Consider the following 6,384-nt stretch of genomic DNA (forward strand, 5'->3'; position numbering starts at 1 on the left):
TATCAGATACATTTTGCAGGGTAAATTTTTATTTTATTAAAAATAAGACTACTTCCTAACACCGCCACTGCGCCAAATATAAAAAATGCTTACCTAATAATAGAACTAGAAAATTTGCGCCTCTAAAAATCTTTGCGCCCGTACGCAGTTGCGTACCCCATTTCGCCACCCCTGCACAAGTTTTTAAGAAACTCTGCTAATGAAGTTTCTTGACTTTCTTCATTTATAATTATCCCCGATTTATCGGAAATGATGACCGAAATTCTTTTCCTACAGACTGAAAAGCTCGTGCCGTGATAGAACAAAAGCAAGGTTATAAAACGAACTAAAAAGGGGCCCCCTGGAACTGCCGACCCCCCCCCCCGCACCGTGGGGTTGCGGGGGTCCTATTTACGACACTGCCCTCTATGTACTTTCCCCCACCGAAAGCAGAATACTCTGGTGACGAGAAGATTGTAATTAATTATTCGGCAAGGATAGGACCGTGCTCTGACTTCTCCATAAAAAGATCATGCGGTCATATTCAGATTGAACCAAAAATAAATAATATCGCTACAATCCTGAGATTGGTAATCCAATACTTAATAAATTTGTGACACCAACCGCGACTGTAAAATTTGCAGGAAACCGTGTTGCGAACATATGAAATAAAATAGACCCCCGGAGAATAGTCGTGAGGTAAATTCAGTAAAAAGCGCCATCTGAAATAACAATTCGAAATTATCAAAACTTATTTCGAGACATCTACTGATGGATAAAAACAACATAGAAAAAAAGAACAAGTGCGGAATTCGACGTTGGCTTAAAAGAGACGCCAAAAGGTTTGGTATTTACAAGTGCTAAAATGTTCAAAAGTTGCGCGTTTTCGCATTGCCGAAATTATAAATTAGGCACAAACGTATCTTTTCATAGGTAGCAGAAGTTTTAAATATTTTATATTATTATTTAGAGACCTATAATTGTTTTAAACTATAGGTTTCTATTCTCTGAACCCGAAACACTCTCAAAATGGATTAGAACCGTGATAATTGTAGTGACCATTTTTAGACGAGAATATAGAAATATTCAATGGAAAACGGAGACTTGTACGCAACGCAATTCCAACTGAGAATTTATTTCATGTTGCACGAGCAATATTTGCTCATATGGCCAATGGGAAGATGCGATATGTATATTAATGTACAAATATGTAACTAAACAAGCATCAATAAATTAAATTAAAAAAAAATCTCTCAAACTACTGACACATACTTCGGCGACGGATCTGTTCGTGTAGGCACGGACTGTAAATTTTAGAGGACGAGTAAAGCGTTGCCTTCCCCTGTAGAATTTTGGTTTCCCCGTGCATCAATCACTTCGAAATAGAGAGAGAGTCCGTCAAGGTCATTTGTACCAGGCATAGAGCTAGTTCCCCCCCCCCCTCACGCATGTTATCTGGAAATCTGGCCGACCGAAATACAAGCGCTTTAGTTTATGACCTTGAGCGACTTCCGTCAGCCTGATCGGTGAACGGGGCGTAAAATAACTCGGGAATACCGGTCCTCTAAAATTTACAGTCCGTGGTGTAGGCAAGGATTCTATATTTTTAGAAGGATAGGAAGTGATGGCGCTTTCACGCCGGGAAGAAAACGCGCGACTGCGCAGTAGCTCCGTCAAAAATTACCCAGCCAAGGTTAAATATCGCTACCGTGAAGGCGCCAAAGCCCACTTCGCCGTTGAGAGATTTGGCCTCGGGGGTGAGTAAAAGCGGTAAAAGTGACGGCCCTCTTTTGTAAAACTCCACGCTCTTCCCGCCAGGCCGTTTATACAGGGGAACCTAGTCACTTCCTATCCTTCTAAAAATATAGAATCCTTCGAGTAGGTTTAAAAGTAAATATTAAAATAATTAATCTATTACTACTACTTTTATTGTTCTATAGAAAAATTGGTTTTTTCGATCACTCTCCCTTTAAGGGGGTTGGTCGGAGGGGGCGGAAATTAACGGCACTGCGTGCGCGTCAAAGAGCTCTATCGAATGAGACCAACTTGTTTTTTCGGTCACTTTCCCTTTAAGGGGGTTGTTAGGAGGAGGCGGAAATTAACGGCACTGCGTGCGTGTCAAAGAGTTCTATCGAATGAGACCAAATCTCTGGACCAACTATACAAACTATACAAGTTCGCCAAGAAGGCGATAATATTATTTTGTGCCACACATAAACGACTTCGATAAGAAAGTGCCACACTGATTTATTACTTCTGAATATACACGGTTTCGATAAGAAAGTGCCACCCTTACTTATTACTTCTGACCATACACGGTTTCGATAAGAAAGTGCCACCCTTACTTATTACTTCTGACCATACACGGTTTCGATAAGAAAGTGCCCCACCTATTTATTACTTCTGACCATACACGGTTTCGATAAGAAAGTGAAACACTTACTTATTACTTCTGACCATACACGGTTTCGATAAGAAAGTGCCACACTTGGAGGTTAACTTGACCCTAGAACGCCGTAAATATACGTAAAATAACCCGGAAAAAGGAACGGGAATTGCGACAACTTAACTTGACAAATCCACCCGTGTTGCAAAGAAAGACTAGAAGTTCCGAACAAAATTCGTACTGCGCGTCGTTGCTTGGTTGGTAAATTCGTCGGTATTAGAGATTACGCGGCTTGCGGCCATCTGGGTTCGAGTCCCATCGCCGCCAATAAAATAATTTATAAAATTTATTTTTCGCAGCTCCATTTACCGTGTCGTTGCTTTTCCACGACAAACACTTAACGACAATCCATCCATAGCAATAGTCCCACTTCGATATATATATATCTCTCGATGTGGAACTAAAAAGGGCTGATTGACTCTGAGAAGAGCCCATTTTCTCGACATCCATGACCTTCGTGAAATCACGTGGGATTATATAATTTCTTATTTAATCTGGTCATCGATAGAAGGCACTTTCCTCAGTTTTTACCTCACGACTGCTAGGTCTTGCTGGCACAAAATCGGGGGTCTATTTTATTTCATATATCGAGTCTATGATATATCTATGGTTGCGAATGCATCTGGAGAAACGGGCGCGGTGTAAATTACTTCAAATGGAAGATGTTGGGCGTAATTTCAAAATTCCTGGCTGGACGCCGTTGAGAGTGAAAACCTCGGCTGTAAACTGAGCCCGATTCTTCGAGAGTCATCGGGGCCACCATAGCCTTTCTTATACATTACAAGTTTCATTGTTATGTGATATTTTCTCTTAAGGTTTTATGACATACTAATTGACGTATTTGTAAAAGCCCATATATATTTTCTAACCGACAGGATGCAATTTGAAAATCTGAAAATTACTTACGATGATGGAAAAGTCATCGCTGAAGATCTTGAGAACTTCTACGTGAGTATTCGAAATTATATTCTCCACTATATCCAGCGTTGCCACGTCCTGAAAATCAAATTATCCTAAAACGATGAATTTATCGATTTGCCATAAATATTATCTCACATTAGCAACGCAACGAGAATTGGCGCTAAATTTGAATTTTTTACTGATTATTAGCGCGTAGTTGGGTTGGGTAGGGTACTTTTTTTTACACGAAATACCTTGATTTTTAAAGTTTGGCTTATCGGAAAAATAAGCTTGTATGAAACAAGAAATTAATAAAGAAATATTTATTTATTTGTTATTTTTGAATTAAGAACTGTGAACCAAAAATCTCACTTGGTTCAAATAGCACTTTTAAAAATATCACTTGTTTTTAAACTAGCTTACATAAAAATCTCAATAAATTAAATATCAAATGTCATTCCGAAGACGTCAGTGTCATCTATTTGAAAATTATAGTACGATTATAGTACATCTTGGTGGAATTATTGAAAATAGCGTACTATATAGTACGCAGTTAAAATTATAGTACGCCTCGAAAATTAGCTTGAAATTATCGACATGTACGATAATTATAGTACGTCTGGCAACGCTGACTATATATCAAAAAGGGGGTTCTTAAAATTGAAATACCAGTGTGGTAACAAGCTTACTCAATTAGTAATATAAAATGGCGTACCTCTAGCGTCTCAACGTCAAACACGGTCACACAATGAATCGTCAACGTCATCTCTTATTATATCTCATCAGTTTCCATCTTAGTAATATTTATACAGCCATTTTCAAATGCGACATTATTATATTTTGGTTTTACATTTCAAAAAGTTAACCTTTAGTATAGCTAGTTTGAATTTAAAAGCGATAATCACGCTTTGATCCCATTCGACCGAATGAGTTTTTTTTGTTGTCCCATTCGACCGAAAGTAGCCGAAATTAAATATAATTTTGGTTCCATTCGACCGAAATTCCATTATTGTAATTACATTTGACTACCTGCTAAACCTAACCTAAACCTAACCGGACCTGATCTAACCCAACCTGACCTGATCTAAACCAATCTGACCCGACCTGATCTAACCCAACCTGACCTAACCTAACCTAATCTAACCCAACCTAACCTAATCTAACCCAAACTAAATTGAATTGGACTTTTGAATTTTCTAGCCCTGTGGGTACGAAAATATAAGGTCGAATGGGAAGGCTATTTTTCAATTAAATGGAACCTTTTCAATGGGCTGGAAAAATGAAATTATTCGTTCGAATGGGAATTCGGTCAAAAGGGAAGATTCCATAACTACACGTTTAAGATTAAACAATATTTTGGAACAGTTGCAAACATATATTTAAGTACAACATGTGAGATACATCTGCGTCACAAACTTCCGTTTCGCGATTTCAGAGTATAGGATGAGTAGTGCCGAGATTCCCTTCGTTGCGATATTAAAGTTGGTTTTAAAGCAAGTGGCGACTCGACGTGAAGTAGGTCTTTATTCAATAGATGTCGCTAGGGTCGAAATCAAAAAGGTGGTCCTCCTCGGTTTGATTGAATCGTTTGTAAATTGATCACTTTCATAAATTACTGCAATTATAAACAATAGTTTTACATGGGATGTATAATTTAGGTTAAAGCCCACTAAATAGAGTATAAGTTGTCTAACTTTAATACTCTACAATAGCTCTCTGACGACGTTATCATTTGGGTATTTTGAATTTTAGCTACCTTGACATAAATAGATGGCACGCTCCCCAGAGTGAAAATTGGAGAAAGAAAATGAAGGGGTAGAGGCAGCCAGAGTGAAAGTCGGAGCAAAAAATGAGGGGGTAACAGCATCAGTCAGAGTTAAAGTTGGAGCAAGACAATGAGGGGATAGAGGCAGCCAGAGTGAAAGTCGGAGCAAGACAATGAGGGGATAGAGGCAGCCAGAGTGAAAGTCGGAGCAAGACAATGAGAGGATAGAGGCAGCCAGAGTGAAAGTCGGAGCAAGACATTGAGGGGATAGAGGCAGCCAGAGTGAAAGTCGAAGCAAGACATTGAGGGTGTAGCAGCATCAGTCAGAGTTAAAGTTGGAGTATGATAAATGATTTATAATACCTGACGACCTCATATCGACAAACGCCACCAATTTTGCTAAACTAAGTTGCTTATTTACAGCCTTTTTTCCCTCAGAAATTTGTTTAAATATTCTGAATTCCAATTACTTCTATAGCGTTATTTTTAGGGCATACCCGGAAGTAGTATCGTACTCCTGTAATCCCAAGCGTCTGGGAGGCAGAGTTTGTGGATGGCCGTTAGAGGAAGACCACCAATCCCCCAACGGGTGGTCGGAATACTTCCGCCACGGGTGTCCTCACCCGTGTCCCCACGTATCCCCCCGTTGGCGTGGCCGTTATACATATCTCGCCCTGATTAATCAAATGGACGAGAGGTCTGACTTGTCCCACACGTCACAATCGACTAAAAAAAAATTTAGGGCAGTTCAAAAATTCTTTATTTTAGTCTCTGAAAGTTGAGGAAAGACAATGAAGGGGTAGCAGCGTCAGCCAGAGTTAAAGTTGGAGCAAGACAATGGGGGGCAGTGGTAGCGAGAGATAAAGTTAAGGCAAGACCTATAGGTTTAAAACCTCTAATGATAATGTTTTGTGCGTATTTTACATTGTTTAACGCTTGAAGTTTTCCGCAGGTTTATTTTCGGTATACGCACCTGGTGTTGATTCCGGGCGAATACTCGGCAATCGCGCAACTGAGACCATCCGCTTTCATTCATTCCGGCATTTTCGACGTGGCCGACACATTCCTGGTGACATCGCCACCAAAGAAGATCGTCACTGAAACAATGGATTTTCTAGCTATGGATAACAACGTATGTATAGCCAAAATTATGTACATTTTAGACCTACGAAGTAAAGATATTAACCGATCCTAGTGCCTAGGTTGTTAAAAATATACTTATTATTTTATGTACTGTAAATGACACTCGGACCACTTAAATTCATCGAGATTTGTAAAGAACACTAAATATGTT

This window comes from Leiobunum rupestre, chromosome 1 (genome assembly GCF_980474605.1).
Source record: "Leiobunum rupestre chromosome 1, qqLeiRupe1.1.hap1, whole genome shotgun sequence".
NCBI lineage: Eukaryota > Metazoa > Arthropoda > Arachnida > Opiliones > Sclerosomatidae > Leiobunum > Leiobunum rupestre.